Below are 22,485 nucleotides of genomic sequence, written 5' to 3' on the forward strand. Positions count from 1 at the left end.
ATTTATTTATTTATTTATTTATTTATGACACTTAAATCCAATGACCCCTGGAAAAAAAAATTCAATTCCAAGAAAATCAAATGCCCCCAAAAAGTAACATTTAATGATTTAGTTGCAAGCGAATTTTAAGACGCAAAAAGAAATATAAAAAGGGCATAAAAACAAACCGCAATGCAGGAACTAAAAATTTCAAGACAAAAACTCTGAAACTAAATTAAGATTGGAGGAAAATATATATTCATGCACACTGTAAAAAGGCTGCAGCCATCTTCACAGGTTTGGCTTGCTCCAGCGCCCCCCTACTGCCCCCCTTCTGCTCCAGCGCCCCCACACCGCCCCTTTTCGTTCTACTGCCCCCCTGAAAAATGAAATCGCCCCCTGGGGGGCATTATCGCCCACGTTAAGAACCACTGATCTAAACCACCGAGCTGAGCTATCCCCAACCACAATTTGGAACATACAGTATAATTCTGAGGTTCTACAGTAAGTGGGCTGCTCCGGACACAAATTTCACCATAGTTTAGTGTAGTGAACAGCCTTGCCCTCACCTGTCCGTCACAGTAGAACAGTGAAGAAAGAGCCAATGAGTGGATGGAAGGCGGAGCCAAGGAGGGAGGGGGCTGGATATAAAGGCTGGTGTATGGAGTCTGAGAGAGATTCTGGTAGTGAGAGACAGTGTGAAACTTAAAAGTGAACTAAGAGTGAGTTAGAGATCTGTGAGAACGCTGAATGGAACAGAGAGTTGATAGAGTTTTAAAGTTAAAGTAGGACTGATTCCAATACAAGTGATTAGCAACCTGTGATTTACCTATTAAATATTAATCAGATGTTAACTTCCCTGATCTAATAAATGACTTAAGTTTTAAAAGCACACATGTCTCCATGATTAAGTGGGATTAAAGCAGTAATACCTGGTGGCAGCGAAGAAAGAAGGGCAAGAACCTTGTGAAGGCCAGAGGGAATAGGGGCTTCAGAGGAGATCGCCACATTTAGCATTATGAGAATGACTATAAACAAACCTCAGGCTTTTCTGCTCAACTTTTCCTCCACCAGCATGCTAGCTAAGAGAAGTTGGAAAGATTTTGCTTCCATTTTATCTTACCGTGACTTGCTGTATTGTGAGAACTCATACAAGCTGAGGTCAACGATAACTAGGATTAGTGAAAACAAGCCAACATCCAGTTGTAGTAGGGAAGCTGGCTTACTCACAAAATAACATCAGTCTCCAAACATATCCCAAGCAAAACCAAGTCAATTCATGTATCCTATAATTCAAAATACGATTAATTATAGATACAATAGCTATAGTATGTCATAACTGCATAAAACAATGACTTCTGCCTCACCAAACTTTTCTATCACAACAACTTATTCTTCACCATATTTTGCAAGCACAAAACAGGAAAATTTACTGCACACTCAATCTGTAAAATGAATATATAGTTTCCCATACAAATGGGTGGGTTGGGGGAATGAGAGAATATATAAATTGGTCAAGAGTGCAACTACCTCAAAACTTCTGAGAAACCTCATTCTCCACATGTTGTTCTCGACACGGAAGTAGGGCAAAATATCAATTGTTTCTTCTTTTAAACAGGTTCTATCACAAGTCTTCAGAGGGTGGTATACTGTTTGCTGCAAGGCTCTTACAGCTGGCTCTTCTTGTAAAATTGAGATGTTTCCTGTCACTTTTCATTTCTTCTCCATACTTTCTTCCCTGCAATGGCAAGTGACTTTGGAATTCTCAGTTTCTCATATTTCAGGTAGTACAAGAGTTCTTTTTTTTTTCAGCTCTCTTTGTGTTAATTTGGTGACATATTCGCTGTCCACGCCTTTTCCCACTCCAAATTTAGGATTTTCCCCCTCACCTCAGATAATAATATTAGAATGGAGCACAAAACCTGAACCAGGGTATCAGACTTGTCCCATCATATGAACTGCACTAAAACCATTGGTTCTGTGAATGTATCAATGAATCAATGACTATTGAGGTATAATTCATGCTCTGCACTGTACTGCCTCTTCTCTGTCCCCTTTCTGACTTCAGGCAACAGATCACAGACAGCAAAGCAGTCTTCTGAGAGACTCTTGGCAGACCCAGTATGAACCAACTGAAGGGAACTGTGTGTAATCCTAAACCCATAGAACCAGTGCAAAGACAGCTCAGTGTAGATCATATGGTCAGTCAAACAATCAAAATTATACATGGGGATAGAATCTCAGCTTTCCTACCCATCTCTTCCATCTCAGATACTTCCATAGTCATAGCTTTAGACAATATAGCCATATTAGTCCGTGCTACCATCTTAGGCCAAAAACAAAATAAAAATAGAGAAAACAAAAATGTTATGGCACCTTAAAGACTTAACTGCCAAATTTTAATGTTAGCTTTCGTTGACAAGTCCACTTCCACAGACACTGGTCTTCCTCAGTCTGAGGAAGTAGAGCTGTCCACAAAAGCTCACATTTACAATACAGCAGTTAGTCTTTAAGGTGCCACAACCTTTTTGTTTTTCTTTTGTTTTTGGACTGATTGCCATAACAAAGAGAGTTATATGCCCTGTGCTTGTTACAGCAGGTTGGTGCTACTTTATCTGCCATGCTATGGAATCCTGGGATTTATAGTTTAGTGAGGTACTTAGAATTCTCCACTGTAATTCAGGAAAATGCACTAGAGTTTCCTGGCAGAGCATTCTAAGTACTTCACCAAACTGTAGAGGCCAGGATTCCGTGGGATCAAGCTTTTGCACCAGCTGAAGCACTTTTAAAGTGCTACAAGGGTGTAGGGGAACTATATTCTCTTTAATGAAATCCAGGGCTATGACTGAGCCAAAGAACACGGCCTAGCAACTGCTGGAGCACAATTTAAACTCTTCACCCTCTTCTAGAGCAAAAATGTCTAACCACCAGGTCAGTTAAACTGCCAGAGGTTCCAAAACAAGAGTTAAAGGAAAGGAGGCTAGAATCATAAAGGACTCTTTCAAGTAATGTAGAGGAGAATTATAAGATGACTGTGGAGTGAGACAGGAGGCAGGTGGGTGAGAACTCACAGTAGAACATGCCATCAGAGAAAAACTGTGAAGGGTGCTTATAGACTTTGACACTGGACTAGAGGAAGAAAAGGCTTTTAATCTTAAGGTCTCAAATTGCTCTGCAACTGAGGTAATCAATGCACTTGACTTGTACAGGTGACATAACCAAATGAATGTCAGTGGAAATACCCACCATATCAGGTAGCCCTCTCCTTCATGCCACTTATTCACTCCTAAGTGCAATCAAGAGTCCCTTTTATGTAGCAACCCTATATTCACAGCAATGTAAGGTACAGGCTCTGCTTCATTTCCTTCTTCCACTTTTCCCCATTCCAGACCAACATCAGTTTACCAAGAGGAGTTATATACAGCAAATATAAATGTTGGCATCTTCCACCTCTTTAGCAGATGCAAGCCAACTACATTCGTCATCTTAATGACCACAGTGCAGAGCTCACCAGTCACTCTGCTGGAGAAACAGCAGATCCTTGCTCTCACAGCCCTTTTTTTCTCAAAGGATGATGCTCCAGGGTCACTCACCTCTCCATAGCAACAACAAAAATTACCAGGGTCTAAGTCTCATTCAGTTACCATGGGCAGCACATGACTCCTCCACAGCTTAGAAAACCCATGGGTGGGGGAAATGCGACACCGTTTTTACTGACAAGCACTGGGAATGAATCTGAGCATCCTTAGCAAGATAATAAGCTTGATCAAAATTCAAAGTACCTGTACTCTGCTGGTGTCACCTCACAGCAAGCAAAACCAGTTAGCTGAACACTCTTGCTGGCCACGTGCTAGAAGGACAGGGAGGCATATAGGACTCTGATGCATTTCAGGATGTCCTGCCTATTAGTCTCTGTGCTGTGGGAACATCTCTCCTGAATCAATGGTTCTTAAGGACGTGCCATTTGCAATTTTTGGATTATAAATCCCAGAATTCTCCACTCAGGGAATTCCACCTGACAGACATTTGACACCCAAACGAGGTTCACCCAGGCCAAGATCATGCCCTACCGCTTCCTTTCTGAACAGGAAGCCTTGTCAGAGCTGAGCATAGCCGGGCCACAAAGCCTTCAAGCGTAGGCCTTTCTCCCAGGTAAGCCACCTTTTGGTGTCTGCAGGTGTCAGATGGAAGCCTCGAATGGAGAGAATTGTGGGATTTGTAGTCCAAACATTCCAAATGGCCCATCCTGAGCTAGCCTCATGTATCTTGTGTCCCTCTGATCACTCTACTGAAGAACCTGATTTTGCTGCAAGAAAAACAAAAGACCCACTTTTTCTCTGAAAAAAGATGTTTGTATTTTTATAGGCATTCCATTATTAGAGTTATAATACAGTCTGTTGGTAGATAGAAAAGAGTTTAGAGCAAACACTGTGTTTAACTTTTTAGTAAATGTTATGAAAACCTTGCCCCCCCAAAAAAAAACTGCTGTTGTGTCCCACTCGTTATACGTATGCCATTGACAGAAAACCCATGCAGCAAGCGCTACTTAAATACGTATGTATCCTCGAAGGCTTTCACAACCGGGATCCGACGGTTGTTGTAGGTTTTTCGGGCTGTCTGGTTGTGTTCTTGAGGCTTTTCTTCCCAATGTTTCGCCAGTCTCTGCGGCCAGCATCTTCACAGGACAGGAGTCAAAACTCTGTCTGTGTTCTGCTAATTGAGCACAGACAGAGTTCTGACTCCTGTCCTCTGAAGATAGCGGCCACAGAGACTGGTGAAACATTAAGAAGAAAAACTTTAAGAACACAGCTAGCCAGCCCAAAAAATCTACAACCACCATCAGCTACTCAAATAATTGGGCAACTAGTAAAAAATTCTAAGCCTTACACTTTTCAAAGCGGGAGGGTGTTAAAAGCCCAAGACACAAAACCTCAAGCTACTCCTGACAGCTAGTAGAGCAGCGGTTTCGTACTTGAGGACAAAGTATGGAAACTCCATTTGGAAAAACAGAGTCACAACTTTTTAAACAGATTCACAACCCATTCTGTACATACACCATATTTCAAAATACACAGATAGTCCTTTTTTATTATCTAACCTAATAAAGACTTCATCAACACACCAAATCAGATTTTTTTAGGAAATTCATTCTAAATACTTCACAGTCCAGCATTCCACTGTGGAATCATGAGTCCAAAGTTCTTGTTCATAAATGTATAGAAAATTATGTGTATTTTATATATATATAAATTATATAAAAATACACACACACACACACACACACACACACACACACACATGCACACGCGCACACACGGTCCACCTACTGTTCCAATCCAACCATGTGTCTCTAATTATTTTTACATGGTTTTCAAAACTAACAATGATTTCAGGAAAGCAGGATGCCTGCAATTTCAATCTTTTTTAGAAAGTGACGCTTCGGAACACATTTTAAAAATCTTATTTTCTAAAAAAGAAAAGAAAAGAGAGGAATTTCGCTAATGGCTGCATAAATGATAGGCACACACTTTTAAGGCTTGCATTTTTATATCTGCTGGAGACTGGAAGAATAATTCAAAGGAATGTCAGACCACCAAGTGTGCAAATAGTGATTTTAAAAATACACAGAAACAGATGTCAAAGTCCTCAGGCCTTACTGTCTTTATCCAGTTCTTTGTATTCACTCCCCCAGTCCCTAAATTCAAGCAGGACTGTCCAAAAACACTTCCAACAAATTCAGCAACCACCCAGGTCTCATCAGCTTCACTGTCTCGAACTGTAGTATCTCCCAAACGTATTCAGTTTTCTATATTATAATGTTATCTCTCACTATTCATGTTCCCCCCCCCCCCCGGTTAATTCCCTGACTCCACTATGGTTTCAAAGTGGATCACAATTTTGTTTGTAAAGCAAGACTCAATGAGTGACTTGGTGGTCTGTTTTATTCGCACCTACAACCTATAGCAAAATATACTACTGACAGGCAGAGGCTGCTTCTAAAACAGGAAGAACTGCTCTAGCTACCATATCTCCTTGAATCCTTGCATAGCTAATTAGCAATTTTAAGTACGGGGTGGGTGGGGGGAATTAAACAGCCAGTTTCTCAACCTACATTTTTTGAAGTGACCTTAACAATAACTTCAAAATACTGCATGGTGTGTACTCTGTATCTGCACGCCACATGAGGACAGAGCAAATTTTCTAAATGCAGTATTACCCAACCCTCCCACCTCCCAAAATGTCAGCAATCTTTAACTGATCCACAACTAATATTCCTTTTAAAATCTCTAATGAGATGTTATGGTTTCTCCCATCCAAGATTATATGAAGCACTCGGCATGATGGAACTAAGAGGAGGCAGAATAAGAATTTATTCAGAAACCATGCTCTTTCTATCTCTACAAACTAAACTGTTTCTTCACACACCCCAAACCCTACAATGTCCCAGCCTGGTTTAATATCCTGGAGAACACAAAATATTGTTGTTGTTTTTTAAATGACATGTTCATGATCCAATAAAGATATTACGCAACCCTAAGGTTTATGGACCATACACCTGTATGCTGCTTTTTCACACAAGATATGATTACACGTTTTTCTAAATGGTAGGAGGATGGTGTGCAAACATGGGAAACTGGAACACAGAGTGGGAACATCCCCTTAAACAGGGGAATGAAGCGGAAACATGGGACACTGATAACTGAACACTAGCATTTGCCTTCTGTTCCTATTCATTTGACTCCTGCTTTTCATTCAGGCAGCTCACAGGGTTATTTCACTTTGCCCCCACAATGATGAGCCTTTGGATATCCAGATGTTCTGGATGTCAACTCTCAGAAGCCCTTTGACAGGGCAGTCATGGTCCGAAACATCTGAAGGGTGAGAAGTATCCTCCGTGCACCACCTTCTTTGCTGTTGGCTACCTCTATGTTATTCTTTCCACTTGATACACCCAGAAACGAAGACTGCTCTGTGCACAAACCTGCACGCTTTAAAAATAGAAAACTGAGTGAACAAGAAAAAAAAATTTGAAGTCTGCAGTTAAGCGTTTCTAGCATTGGGGCAGTATGGGATGATGAGAATTACAGTCCAACAAGCATTGGAAGTTATATTGAGATTATTAATTCCAGCACAATTGCTAACAGGTTATCACTAATCATTCATGACAATAATCAATTACTGTATTACCGAGAGAATATTTGTTTCCAGATTGGGGACATATAGGCATTATTAAATTCCCTTTTCAAACTGATACATACACTCAACTGCCCTCCTTCCTGTTACACTCAACTTCCTAACATTGTTGTTTCCGCGAACACTATGACGCCAGAATAGCACAGTTGCTCTCTGTCTTCAAGACAGGAAATGGCCTAGGATCAAAACAAATGCCATCCTTCTGTCTTCTGCTCCAACCTGTATTTTGGAAGCTTACAAGGAAGGCTGTGAAGATAATTTCATGCAATCTGTGTTGAGCACCTAACACAGGTGTTCACCAACATTTTCCCCATCAATTTGCCCCTCCATGCGCTCATTGAGACTTTACAAAAACATCACATTCAGGCAGATTGTGTTGTCTTTGGAAAACAATCAATAAAATTTGCCCCTAACCTTAAATATACCCTGCATCTGCTCTAATGAGGAGCATTATTTCATTGCCATGCCTTCATCGACTCTCCCCCTCCCCCACCTCTTTCCATTTCTCTGCTGAAATCAGATAAATAAACAACTCCTCATGGAAGATATATTTCATATAAAGAGGGGGGAAAGGATGGTGAGAGAAAGGGGAGACTATTTCCTCTCAGGCTCTGGAACTCTGGTGGCAGATTTGCATACAAAGGTCAATCAGAAGCATCTTTCTGTCATGTATAGGAGGTCTTGTGATCTCCTCTGCTACACTGATTCAACGGAAGAAAAAACTCAGGAGCCAAGCAGAAAGTTAGTTCCATAACCCGAGCAGTCATTCGAGGCACATTTACTTGGCAATTAACCTGACTGAACTTGACAAACATAGAATTGCATTGATACCCACCTATCAGTGAATTACTTCAACTTTATATAAATGCATCCCATTAACTTCAACGCAGCTCCCCGTTCTGTTGAATTAATGTCTTGAAAAGACTGGAGGACACTTCCAATTGACTTCAACATGCAGATTATAGCCATAATTGCTAAAACTGATGAAAAATCCTCTCCTCTTTCAGCCTCCAAGTTATTATTATTAAAAATTCCACACAGAGGACAACATTCAGAAAGCAGCACATGCATATACAGTATTAAACTGCAAAAAGACATGGGTCAGCAAATAAATTTTGAGATGACTTGTTTTTTGTTCAATATTTCACAAAATCATAACACCACATTTCACAAGGCCTCCTAATGTGACAAACCAGACCAAACCAGAGCATCTTCTAGGGCTGGGTATGGGGAATCTTTGTTTCCTGACAGCATACTATTAAAAGCTGCTATCCCACACATCCCTATTTGCAGCAAGGTTGACTGAATTACAGGTAACTTACTTACAGGAAAACATTCAGGGTCATCTGACTATAACAAGAGCCAAACCACCATCCCCCTTTTTTTAAATTCCCGATGGAAAGTATCTGCCTTTCCTTAGGACACAACATAACAGCCACAGAAGTAGTGAATTGACCTGAAATGCAAGGGAATAAGCAAGAAGAGGGGAAAGGGGAAAGGGAAAAGAAGCTTAATGAGCTGGGCTTGATTTCTTTCAGGCATGTTTCTAGTTCCTCTGGATCATGGCCATCCTAATACAAAGATATCACTGAAACAAGATGCTGTTTTGGAAAAAAAATATCTATGCATATCCTATATGGAAGAAGAAATTTCTTGTGCCTGAAAAAAGCAATTGTTGCCTATTATATATAAAAGCAGAGTCATGTTTTTCACCTGATTTTTAAAATATTATTAATTAGTAGCCTGTGATGCTGAAACGTACAGGCATATTTGAAACGACATGAGGCATACTTAAAAGCTTTGCTTGGCGTCTTTGCCCCTTTAAACAAAAGCCATTCTCCTCACACATTGTCATCTTCAAGTTCAAAATGTCTAAAGAATCTTTTTTCCATTACCAGTATTGAAACCGGGTAGCCATAGAAACCATTATGGCACTGTACAACCAGAAGTCACCTCTTACTGCACAGAGGGAAGGGACACAGAGCAGAGCATATGGATCCTATATTCTTTCAGCATATCAGAGAAAAATGCATCCATGGATATGATCATCAGGAAAGAGCAGCACCATCAAGATTATGTTCATCACTACTGCAGTTAAATATATATATATTCCAAAGGAGGAGTAAAAGCTTTAAATTACTGAAATAAGTAGATGTAGAACATATAAAGCTACAAAGAAAGAGTACATTAAATCAGAGCAACTCTGCTTATTCTAGAACTACTTCAGCACAGGAGTACACAATCCTCACACCCAAAGGGAGCATGCTCCCCTCCCAAAACTCCTACATACCCAAATTTACCATTGATTCTGCTGCCTCTTCCCCTACCTCCTTGCTCCCACAATTGGCTCACCCTCCAACCTCACCCCACTGGCAGTCCCTAGTAATGCACAGCTCCTCCCCACAGATTCCCCCACCGAGGAAGGCCAACTCTGCTTCCATTTTTGCTAGTAGGCTCTAGGATTCAGTCTCAAAAGACTCTGGCCTTGACATGTTGGCTGGGAAGGGGAGCTCTGCTCATCTGAATGTTTTGGGGTGCAAATCCTACCACCCATTATCACTGGTCTCCTCCTGGCTTGACACCTGAAGTACTGAACAGCCAAAACCTCCTCAGTTCTCATCTAGGGCAGTGTTCCCCAACCTTGGGCCTCCAGATGTTCTTGGACTACAACTCCCAGAAGCCTTCACCACCACCTCTTCTGGCTAGGATTTCTGGGAGTTGAAGTCCAAGAACATCTGGAGGCCCAAGGTTGAGGACCACTGTTCTAGGGGAAGCACTGGCAGCCACAGTGGGAGGACATGAGGACCCACTAATCATACTCATCAGTGCTGTGGGTCACAAGAGAAACACAAAAATCAGAAGGGATGTTTCTCTCTCTCTCTCTCTCTCTCTCTCTCCCTGTGTGTGTGTGTGTGTGTGTGTGTGTGTGTGTGTGTGTGTGTGTCCCTGTAGCACACATGTGAAAATGGTGGAACCTTGATTCATAGCGCTTCAGATTCCAATATCTGGGCCATGTAGGCTCCAATGTTTTTAAACATCCCATCCCAAAAGATGCAGGAGAGAAAACAGAGTGGACTTTCTTTTCCTTTCTGCTTGCCAGTGCGTTTTCATTCTCATGAGATATTTACAGAGATATTTACAAGAGTTGTGCAATTACACATGGGCTCTATCCTTGGCACCTGGGAAAAACACATCACCTTCTCAAGACAGCTGTGGACATCCACTAAGAAAGGCATTTGCTTCCCAGGCACAGCCTATGGAACAAAACAATGGTAAAAGCAAGACAGCGTAGCAGCTCAGGACCAGTATGTGCTCTGCATGGAATCACAGGACATCTGCAAATGACAAGGCTGATTACACTGATTTCAAGTAGCAGGGAGAACGACTGACCTGCAAATGACGAGGCTGATTACACTGATTTCAAGTAGCAGGGAGAACGACTGACCTAGCACCCTCCAGACACAAGGGACTACAACTCTTATCATCCCCAGCTAACACATGCAGGAGGTCGTCAGGCTGCAGAAAGCGATTTCAGACAGTTGCTGTCCTCCCACTAGACAGGAGGAGACTAGATCTAATTAGTCTGAAGATACTTCATAGTATGTTATCAGACACTGCTGCCTCCAGAAGTCACATAGAAAATGTATTCAAATACTGTGCCTGCATTTACCAAGATCTGTGCAACATATTTGCTTCTGCTCTATTTGGTTGTGTCACTTCATTTTCAAAAGAGAGCTGAATGGGGTTGTTTAACATTCTTTTTAGAACAGAGCCATTTCTGTGCAAACTGAAAACGGACACATTTAGGAACACTGCAAATTAAAGCAAGGAGGCACTTAGCAGTCTTCTTTTTTCAGCTTCCACTCTGCATGAGGCCAAGGTGGAACTCAAGCAAGGAGTCATTTATCCATGTAGTGGAAAGGCTGTATTACGGTAAGGAACAACACCACAAACGGGAGAGGGTGGTAGTAAAAAATTATTAAGTCTCCATAACTACCTAGTTCCAACTCCACGCATGGAAGGGGGGAGTGAAGAACAATCGAGCTTCTGTAACTGCGTAGTTCCAAGTTCAATCTCTGCATAAAAGTAAGAATAAATACACTGGCTTGCCTTGGATCTGTAAAAGTGCAAATAGATTTCCATTCACAATAGGGCTTCTCTGTCTCTCTCATAATGCAGCCATGTGAGCAACCAGCCAAACCGCACCTAAGGCCCAAATGATGCTCCAGAATGAGAGCTGCCAGAGAAGGAAAGAGGAACGGGTGGCCATTTGCACGAAGGGTGCTCCGCTTTGCAAAAACAGAAGCATACGTTGGTTGAGATCCCAACCACTAAAATCTAGAGGTCACCATATGAGACACTAAACATATTCCGCTTCCATTACTGGTTGGAATAATGATTTTGGTGCATCTGAAAGACTCCTGCACTGAAGACAAAGTCAGTGGCTGGGACCCCAAAGCCTTTGTACACCAATCGCCACATTTCCTCGGTCCCTCTCCGCTGCACTCCCTGAAAAGCTGCTCTCAAAAAGCAAAAGAGAAGCAGGGGCCACCTCTGAAACTGCAGCTGCACCTTTAATGGCCACATAGACAGCATTTCTACTAGTGAGCAGAACCACAGCATCACTCCCTCCTCCTGTCCCATCTCATCATCCGCCTATCCTATGCTGAATATCCATACAAAAAGCAGGCTGCTTTGTTAGTTTACCCTTTTGGAAAGCAGTGAATTCCTCACTTAATGTTTCTCCATCTCTTTTCCTTTCCTTTCCTGGGCTATCAGCAGGAGTTTATATAGTCTCTAGGTTTATGACTATTTTTCCATATGTGGTACCACTCAAAAGTCAGACAAAGAGCCGACTGGTGGTTTTATGGCAGCAGGGTGGAAGGAAGGAGGGAGGGGAGGGAAATTTCGCTTCCCTTGCCAAATTATCACTCTAGGCCAACATTTAATTGGTGGATTATTCATACAAGTAAGGCTAGGTGAAATGGGGGAGGGGGTGTAATAATCCTTGTTATGCGAGGGGGGGGGCACAAAGCCAGCACACAAAAGGTGTGACAAATGACTTTCAGCCCCAGAGTGCTGATTTTTTTTTAAATGTGGATCAAGCACAAAGGCAGGCACTGTGTTACTCCTAAGAAAAGTAACAATACTGGAGTCTTTTCTTCCTCTTGGGTTAAGGGAATAATGCTATGGTTTAGCTGTTGTTTATCAAAAGGAAGAAAGGCTTTCAGTTCTCTCTTGTGCTTTTGTTTGCAATTGTTCACAACTGTCACGGAAAAGCTTGTCTCTTGTTCTGGATCAAGGGATTAAGAATCTATTGTTCCAGGCAAAGTGCCAGAACCCTATTCTTCCTGGCTCTTTCCACCATGACTGAGACTAGTGCCAGGTAGCCTATAAAGTCTTTCTGACAAAGGGCAGTGCCATCTGGCTGAAATCTGAGGGCTGACGCTAACTGCCCAGGCCAAGGTGCAAGAAAGCCAAGCAAAATTCAGCCACTCTCATCACCAGTGGGCTTGGGTGGAGGACAAGACCCGTCAGCAGACCACAAATGAGCACTCCGAAAAGGATATGAAAACAGTAATGGCACCACATAGAGATTAATGAAATACAGAGCCGGATAATGCAAGACAGCCCTCCAAATATTTTGGGGCACAACTTACACTAGCCTTAGACAGTATAGCCCATGGTGAAGGGTGATGGGAATAACAGTTAACAAACTTTCAGGGTGTGATGTGTGCCTGTTTCCAATCCCGAGACAGTGAAACAAGAGATTTTCATTTTGTGAACCTTAGAACATTCCTCACACTCTCCTGCTACTTAAGGGAGATTGGTTTCTAAGAAGTTACCATGTTTGGATTTTATTAAAAAGTCTTCTTTTTTTTTTTAAAGACTCCTTCTGTAGGAACATTTACATGACCACAATAGGTAGAGGGGGTATCAAAAGGTCCCACAGATCCAAATATTAAGGCAAGATTTAAAGTTATGAACCACCAGAACTTACTTTAGTAAACTAGTAATTTAGCATAACCCTATCCCCCTGTTTATTTCCTAAAAGATAGGGAGCAGTTATTTCACCCTGCCCTGCTCACTGCAACTTCTCCCCAGAGTCTCACCTCTGTCAATGACTTTATTTGGGGCTATGAGACAGGTGTGCCAGTCTCTAAACAGTTAATGCCCCTACCTCCTAATGGTGGAAACTGATCAAATTGCAGTGGCCTTCTTCATGGACATAACTGTGTCGGAGCTGGTGTTGTCAGGCCAGGATCTGGGGGATTGGTTGCACCTTCTCCAGGCAATGAATGGGGTTGCAAGGCTTTCTAAAGGAGGAGGCTTAAAGGGCTTCCTGGGGAAGTTCTGATTGTGGGCATTCCAGCACCAGCACACAGACCCTCTCTTTGTGTGTCCTCTCCTGCTTCTTCTTCCTCCATTCTCAACCATCAGTTGCCCTCAACCGCTATGTCCTGCCCACAGTTACACTCTAGTACAGCTACCACACCACTCTCATTGCTTCCTTCCTTTTACAGCAGTGGTCCCCAAACTTGGGCCTCCAGATGTTCTTGGACTACAACTCCCAGAAGCCTTCACCACCACCACTGCTGGCCAGGATTTATGGGGGTTGAAGTCCAAGAACATCTGGAGACCCAAGGTTGGGGACCACTGCTTTACAGCATCCTCACGCCCTTCTCCTCTTCTATCCCTTGCAAGTAAGTTCCTCTGGAGTGTCTGGGTCAGCTCTACCCTGAGTCTCACATGTCTTGAAATTTCTAGAAAAATCTGCAGCTCCCAAGTTTCCTGGGAGCTTTTTTTCTTCTGCTTTTCAGTAATCTATCTCCATCAGCAACCCAAGAGTTTGTGTCTTCATAGCTGGCATTCCTTCCGGAGTCTTCCATAGGCAAGGGAGCCCTGAATTGATCCCAGGATGCTCCCATTTTGAAGGCATGGAACTAGCCCAACTTTGGTCCCCATTTGGACTCCCTCACAGAACAGCAGTTCATATGTAACAGGTTCATATTGTACATTATTTACTTCAACTGCATTCCTACACATATCTACCAAGGAATAACTCCAAATGAGCTCAAAAGAGCTTACCTCTGATTACACTGGATTGCATTCTTACTAAACTTAAACTCCACCTTTCTTTCATCACAGAACTCACTGGATGAAATCCTGTTGAATAACTATGTTGAGCAAGGGAAAGCGCTCACTGTGCCAAGCCAGATGTGCTCTCCATGAAGCACTTCCACAAGTGCATTGCACAACTAGTCAATACCGGAACCATGAGACTGGTTGTGCAACTGAACTGTACAATCCTCAGTGTCTGGGCAGAATGCCCAGACATTTACAGTGGTATGACATTATATATACTGTGACTAGATAAAAAGGATCACAGCCAAACGTAACCTATACAGGGCTACACACCTGCTGCAAGGTGGCTGCATCATGTGCCTTCAAATCTTATTCTGGATAGCTGCTATACCACCTGTCGGGTGCAGACTGCATTAAAAGATTTCATCATGGATTGCAAGAGAAAAGGATTCAGCTACAACGCTCAGAATAAACTCTGAGATATATAGACAGAAGGGCATGACAGAACAGATTGTATGTTTCCACTTTGAGCTCCGTGCTTCTTTGGGAATGATCCAAAGAATGTGTTATTTTAAAGTTCAGAAGCAGTTTGATAACATTTCCCAAAAGCAGTATAACAAAGTTCTAAGTACCTGTTTGAAAAGGATCACAGAAATACAAATTTATTTTATTCTCCATGCTTCAGAATTTAGACCCAAATTGAGAAACAATGGTACGCATTATTATTTTTCTCCTATTATATGTGTTGTAACTGCCCAAAGTAGTGTTTCAACACTAATGGGAGCAAGATACAAATTGTAGTTAGTTGGTTAGTTAGTCAGTCAGTCAGTCAGTCAGCCAGTCCTGACAGGACAGAATTTCATCTCTTCTCAGGTCTGCATTCCCTGCCCCGTCTTATCCTCAAGCCTACCCATGAGGAGAATGGAAGTTCCTATATACATATGAGATAAACTACAACTGCATGTGTAATTTAAAGTGGCAAATAAGGAAGGCATCTAACCTCAGATCCCTACCAACCTCACCTTTCTAGGTGAGAGTAGTATATGCCCTTCAGCTATCTCTGTTTCTGAGGAGCTCTAACCCCCCCCCCCAAATTGAATTTCAGCAGCATATTTACATTAATTCTATTGTAGGATTTATTAAAGCAAGGTTCATGCAGACTGTGCATTTTCTTTTAGCTTTAAGGCATGGTTTCTAAAAATATACAAAAACTAAAAATATACAAAATATTTCTGGTTGTAGCTGCACCACTGAATTTACCGTATTTTTCACTCCATAAGACGCACTTCCCACCCCCAAAATAGTGGGGGAGAAAGTATGTGCATCTTATGGAGCGAATACAGTAAAAAAAGAGGGTTCAACCACCACCACCACCCAGAAGCCTCCCACTGCCATGCTGGGAGGCCTCTGAACTGGCACCAGAGACTGCTTGCTATTTGGACCTCACCATTCTGTACTGCTGGCTTTCCAGGATCTGCTTCCTGGAGCCCACCTGGAAAACCAGCAAGGCCAACAGGCCTATGATAGCAGGCAGTGAAAACAGCCACGGACCAAAGGGGAAAGAGTGATTCTAGAATGACCAGGAGAAACCACAAACACAGTCCCCCACTTAGGCAGTTGATTTTTCCACATTTGGGGAAATCACAGGGGTCAGCACATCCAAAGTGCAATAGATGAGCCTCACCCTGGGAAAACCACTTTGATGATCATGGTATCTCCCCTGCCAGGTATGAGTTGGAATAGCCCCTGAACCTCCTGCCCCTTTCTGTGGCCTGTCCCCCAAAGGCATGGTGACCCCCCTCGGCTGTACCTCCTGATCAGAACAGGGCTGCACAGCCCCAGCCCCGAAAGAGGCCAAGAGAGTTACTCAGTATTTTGGGGTGCCCCACAGGACCCCCATCAGGGAGTGGATGTTCCTCCCACAATCCTCCAGTGCACAGATATTAGCATAACCTAATATGCGGGGAAGGCAGGGAAAGTGGGGAAATTCAAACTTTCAGTTAGTGAAGAGGCTGCTTGTCTGCTTCCTTGCTAGTCCAAGCAGTCAAGAGAGCTGGGAGAGAGACCTGGGGCTGCCTGATATTGTCGTTTTAAAATGTAAAATTTAGATTAAAAGCTGTTTGTTTGGGGTTAGTGCTTGGTCTTAAATGCCCTGTTTGAGTTGAAACCTGCTTGTGTAGAAACGTGCATACTTGCTTTAAAAGCTGCCTAGGAAGTGTTCAGACCAGCGCCAATCAGCTGTTAGGTGGGGAGAGGACAGGGGAAAGGAGCAGGAGAGGAGAAGAGCACAAAATGGCTGCCGTCTACCAGCTGCTTGCTGGCTTTTAGCTGTTTGGGGCTCTTTTTTGGCTGATCTGGGGTCTACCAAGACACTGTGAAGAGCCAGGCTCAGTCTACAGTACCTGGTAAGTGATTTTCTTTTACGTTTTTTAAAGTTTCTGACCTTTTCCCCCCCATAGAAATGCATTAATTAATTTTCAATGCATTTCTATGGGACATTTGGATTCAACTTGCAAACTTTTCAACTAGTCCTGGGCACCTAATAGAGAATGTATTTCCAAAGGGTGTTGCAGCAAGGAAACTAACTGTGCCTCGTGACTTCTAACTGGATTACAGTACCTGCTTCCTGATTTCAGCTACTGTAGTTTGTATTCAGTTTTTTTGGCTTGTCAAGAACATTGTTCATGGCTTTGTGTGGCCTAACCTGTTGTGCCTTGCATGCTATAAACGTTCAATTATGTCAGAAAATGGAGATTTGGTCTTATGCTGAGCATGTGCTACTGCTGGTGAATGGGATCAGGTTGAGCTTTGTGTTGCTGTTCTTTTGCGTAACCTAAAGTAAATAAGGAAAACCAGCTATTACAGTAAATAGTTTAATTCCACTATTTATCCTCCACACAACTAAAAGGGACCTCTCAATGCAGTGCCAAATCAGACAAACCATTTCTAACTTAATATAGGCTTGAGCTGTAGCTGAGCAGAGTTGCACAATAATCTCATCTGTCATTGAGACATTTCTATAAGCATGGGGAGGAGGTGGATGAAAGGAAATGTAAAATGTAAGTAGAATGGTATAGGTCTTATCACTGGCTGATAATGGTCTATATGTACTTGAATTAAATTTATGGTACACAAATTTATGGTATATAAACTAGAGTATACAAAGCTTTAAGTCTCTCCATTTGTTAATGACAGTGGTAATGGTTCTTAATGTGTAGCCTGCATAATTAATTTGTAAGCCCCTATGGGGTGGTATATAAGCAGCACGCTTTGCTTTTGCATTTTTAATACCACTGTTGACTGCTGTTCATTTTACATGGTTCAAATGTTATTCTGTTATAGTTTATTAAATATTTTATTACACTATTTGGTTCAGAATATATTTTCCCTGTTTTCCTCCTCTAAAAATTATGTGCATCTTAAGGTCAGGTGTGTCTTATGGAGCAAAAAATACGGTAAATCATGGAAGATGAGTGAAGCCCACAATAGAATCCTAGAAAAGTGAAGTTGGAAGGGGCTCACAAGGCCATCAAGTCTAGAAGCCCCACTCTTATCAAAATTGCCCATTCCTGCTCCAGTATAAGACTTGGATTATGAACATATGCCATGAGTTGACTCATATGGCAATAGGAAAATGTCTTACAGACAGCTTGGCTTTAAGCTATTTAGGATTCTACACATAAAAGTCAGCAACTTGAATTGGGTTGGAAACAAATAGGAAGCCAGTGGAGCAATTTCAAAACTAGCACTATGTGGTCAATAAGGTGAGAGACAGAGGTTCTACTACCATGTATTATCATTTACAGTGGTGCCTCACATTACGACACTAATTCGTTCCAGGAAATCGCTGTAGAACGAAAACGTCGTAATGCGAAAATAAAAAACCCATTGAAATGCATTAAAACCCGATTAATGCGTTCCAATGGGCTGGAAACCCACCGTCCAGCGAAGATCCTCCATAGGGCAGCTATTTTCAGTGCCTGTGCAGCGAGGAATCCCTCCCAGAAAACAGCGGGGAGCCATTTTATTTACCCTGCGACCATTTTGAAACCGCCGATCAGCTGGAGGAAAATTGTTTTGCGAAGAATCGGTTCCCGAAGCAGGGAACCGATCATCACAAAGTGAAAAAAACACATTCAGACCATCGTTTTGAGGTTTCGTCGTAATGCGGGCAATCACAAAGCGAGGCACCACTGTATTATTAACTTTCTGAACACTTTTTCAGAGCAGTTCTGCGGAAGGAGTATGTCACCACAATCTAAACTCACAGTAAAGAAATCTTGAACCATTGGGGGGGGGGTTAAGACTGCAAACTTGGGTCTCACATAGGTGTTGATACACAGGATATGACTACTACTTAGAATTAAATTTCACAAATTCCAATAAAATTTAGGTACATACATACTGAAGGCTTGGCTAGCAGTCTGTGCTAATATGAAAATTCTGTTATAAACCATAATGAGTGTCACTAACCAACAGTAGCTGTCACTGCTGTTGTACATGGAGTGTTCCATGAATAATGCCTCTTATAGCCTTCAACAGTAACAAAGTTAACATGATGCAACTTTAGAGTTTCCTGAACAAACTTACTTTGAAGAATACATAGCATCAATGAAGGAGTAGGAGTGACCAGCGGCTGGATATTTTAGGTACAATAAGTAACAGAAATGCTTTCCTTGCTTCCCAAGTCAGATGATCAGGTTTTAACCTTTCGTGGTACCACCTAACCCTTCTCGAGAACTGAAATATCTACATGCTTCTGTGGCATTTTACCCTGTCCTAATGGCTCAAATGTGGATTCCGTGTGTATGTGTGTGGAATAATCTTCATCTGTAGTACTTCCCACTTTTTATAACTCTACCAAGTGTACATGTGGGACCGTTTGGAGACAGAGAAGGGGGTTGGTCAGCATATGTTTGAACTACTGCATCTACATGCAGTCTTCTCCTTCCAAGGGCTACAAAAATAATGGCGCATCATTGCAGCTTACAGAGTTGCTTGGTGCTTAAGCCTATTATTATTAGACTGAACACCCTGCAAATTGCAGAAGTGGTGTATGTGTAAGCATGCATGTGCACATATAAACTGGTTGTGTTGCTATTTTTGCTACTACCCGTAACCCATGTAAAAATTTGGCTTCTGAAGCCATAAGGCAATCACTTTCCAAAACCTGCCACTACCAATCCCAAGGACACAGAATTTGCATTTAGCAATGAAACCATTCGCCCAGAGAACTGGAAAAATGCCTGCAGTGCACAATCCATTTATTCCACAGTGGCTCCACTGCCTGTCTAGTCCCGTCATTCTTTTGTTTTTTTCTGATAGGTCTGCCATTCCTGGTTTTAGGAAAGCAGCCATATGCATATTTACATTCAAATTGAGACACATATATCACAGTCATCTCCTCTGCACAGCACTTGGCAAAAATTTATCCAGCTGATCTGCATCCCCTCTTCTCACACATACCCAGCCACCACAATCCCCTTAGGGCTGTCTAATTCTTGTGTGGGGTTTTTTTGGTGTTGTTCTGCCAAGTCATGTCAGAATGCCATGGCAACTCTGAACTGAACTTGTAGCCATGCTGTAGTTGAAAGCGCATGCCAGCTGCAAGCACCAGGTACCCATTTCCCAACTTTTCTCTACTCAGAGCCTCCTCCTCCCCCACAATACTATAATTTCACAAGAATTTCACCCAAAAGGAGAAAACAGGTCATGGATGAAGGAAAGTCCTATTCTGTAATGTTGAAAACTAAACACCTAAACAACCAATGCTCTCTAAATAAGAGTTCACGTTTATTTGGTCACACGATGGGGATGCATAAATGTGTGGGTTTTTTAAAAAAATATATACTGAATGGTCAGACCATCTCCCAAGCAAAGTGTTACTTTTACACACACACACACACACACACACACACACACACACACACACACACACACACACACCATTAAACTTCATCTTGGAATCTATTTAATCTGTAAAGCACAACTGACAAATTGCTCAGAATAACAGATGATTCAAAATGAAATCTTTAATCTCCTACTTATTCCTTTCCAAGGCTATTAAATGAGGTAGGGGCTTTTAAAGCAACTATAAGATCTTATCCTCAGCTAGACAATCAGCAAGACAACTTCATTTGGGATTTCCCCCCCCCCCAGCACTTCTCCTAATCTCTCTAAATGATTCCGACTTTTAAAACCAGGAGGGAGTGGGGTGGGGGGAAGTAAACAAACAGTAAGCTCTACTAGAGTTGTGCATTTTCCCACCCAGTTGGGGTTGTAAGGAATGTCCATAAAGGGGCTGTATGCTAGGTACAGGTAGCCTTAGGAAAGCAGCCTTAGAAATATTTAATATGAATGGAAGCATGATCAGGGCAAAGATAAGCACAACCAGGTTAAAAGAAACAGTATCTTCTTGTAGCGCGCCGCCCTTGACATAATGCCACAGACGCCTGTCATGAACTAGCATGATCATAATGGAGCAGTAATTTTGAATGACACCAGGAAGCAATTTGAGTCTGACTGTCCCAATTTAGTTCCTCTTAAAAAATGACAAATTAAAGAGACAGAAAAATGGAGAAGAAGGGAGTCAACTCTCCACCAGTATAATGTCTGAAGACAGCAAATGTGGGACAAAATTAATATATATATCAATTTTTTTAGGACTAGCTTACTTGTATCTAGTAACTATATTATTAATGTATTTCTGGCCATTTTTTTTAATCCAAGAAATTCCACACATTAAAAATGCCCCAAATCCTCCCAAATCCAACTTTACATGTACCATTTCTGCAATAACAAATTAACATCATTTGTTATGCAAAAGAACACATTAACATTTGTCTCGTTTTCACAAAAAAACGGTTGAAAGGAATGACATTGTTCTTCACTACAAACATATTTTTAAAAGTCATCTCATTGCTTTGAAAATGTTACTTTCCAAACTGTGAGACAATGACACTCCTACAGTCTCTGCCCATAACAGGACGAAAAATCGCAACATAACTGTCAAACTCAAATTAATAACATAAACATAATGAATAAATAATGCCCTTCAATTCTGAACAGCCCTCTCATGCTACTAATACGGCTTCTTGGTTCCCAGCTCTAGAGAAGAAAAGGACAATTAGTGCAGTGTTTTTAATTGTTTGGTTTAAATATCTGGCTCCAGAACCAGAGGCTGAGAGTTCAGTTCCTCACTCTGAAGAGAACACAGTGAAAATCGATTACTTCCCCTTGAGCAAAAGATGGATCCTGATTGCTGCTTTTTGTTAAAATAATAGGTAATACAATACACCAACGGCCCTGCTTCCATGATTACAGACATAATCTAAACTAACGTTTTGTGGCTGAAATTCTTTTGCACAGATCTACCTGCAACAGGAATGACAGCAACAGCCACAAAAGAAGAAACCTTCCACTGATTAAAGGCATCCATTTTGTGATGCTGTCATGCATAGGGATTTCATCCTATTATGGGAGAGCCATGCATCCCAAAATCATAGAAGGATAAAAATCAGCAGGAATCTGTCAGTACTGATGATACCATTCCCACTGTACACACAGACCCTGCATAGGATTTTGGTCTGTGTTTCAGAAGAGAAATAAAGTTAGTTCTAAGCAAATTCACTTAAAATCAACAGATCTTTATTTGAAATGAACAGCCCTATAACTATATAGTCTGTATGGTGGCAACTCAAGTTCCGCTGACGTCAGTACCAAGACTTCTACTGAATGTAATGGTTGAACAACTGCACTCCATTTAATATTTTTCCAGCAAAATCTCTGCTCAGCAATGACACACACCCAAATGAGTGCAACAGGATGTACTCCCAAGGAAATATGCATAGGATAGCAGTGTCAACCATCTTACTGCTAGCAGAAGCATCTGTTGGCATGTTGTCTATGTACCCTCGCCTGGGGGACTATTCTTTTAAATATATATATTTCACTTGTGACATTTCATTCTAGATGCATTCCTCTTAAAGATCTGCAAATGTGACTAGGAACCCCATATTGTGCTCGGAATTCACACCATTTCATCATTTAATTATCAGGCTCCTACCAGACACTGTTTAAGATATCCAAGAAAAATGATACTTAATATTGTTTTATTTCTGTTCATAATGAGGGGGAGGGATTTTTATTTTTTTATTTTTTTATTTTTATTTTTTTGCAACCAAACACTGGTTCAGTGTGTATTTTATTCAATCACCTCATCCCCTC

At 41.7% G+C, this 22,485-nt stretch overlaps 1 protein-coding gene and 1 pseudogene across 15 annotated transcripts in view; both read right to left on the reverse strand.

Moving 5' to 3' along the window:
* The window catches only part of FMNL2 (formin like 2), a 224,223-nt gene that overhangs the window by 176,404 nt on the left and 25,334 nt on the right, over nucleotides 1-22,485 (reverse strand). The window lies entirely within an intron of this gene.
* LOC140703340 (U1 spliceosomal RNA) lies at nucleotides 15,840-15,994 on the reverse strand (annotated as a pseudogene).

The sequence above is a fragment of the Pogona vitticeps genome, chromosome 1 (genome assembly GCF_051106095.1).
Source record: "Pogona vitticeps strain Pit_001003342236 chromosome 1, PviZW2.1, whole genome shotgun sequence".
NCBI lineage: Eukaryota > Metazoa > Chordata > Lepidosauria > Squamata > Agamidae > Pogona > Pogona vitticeps.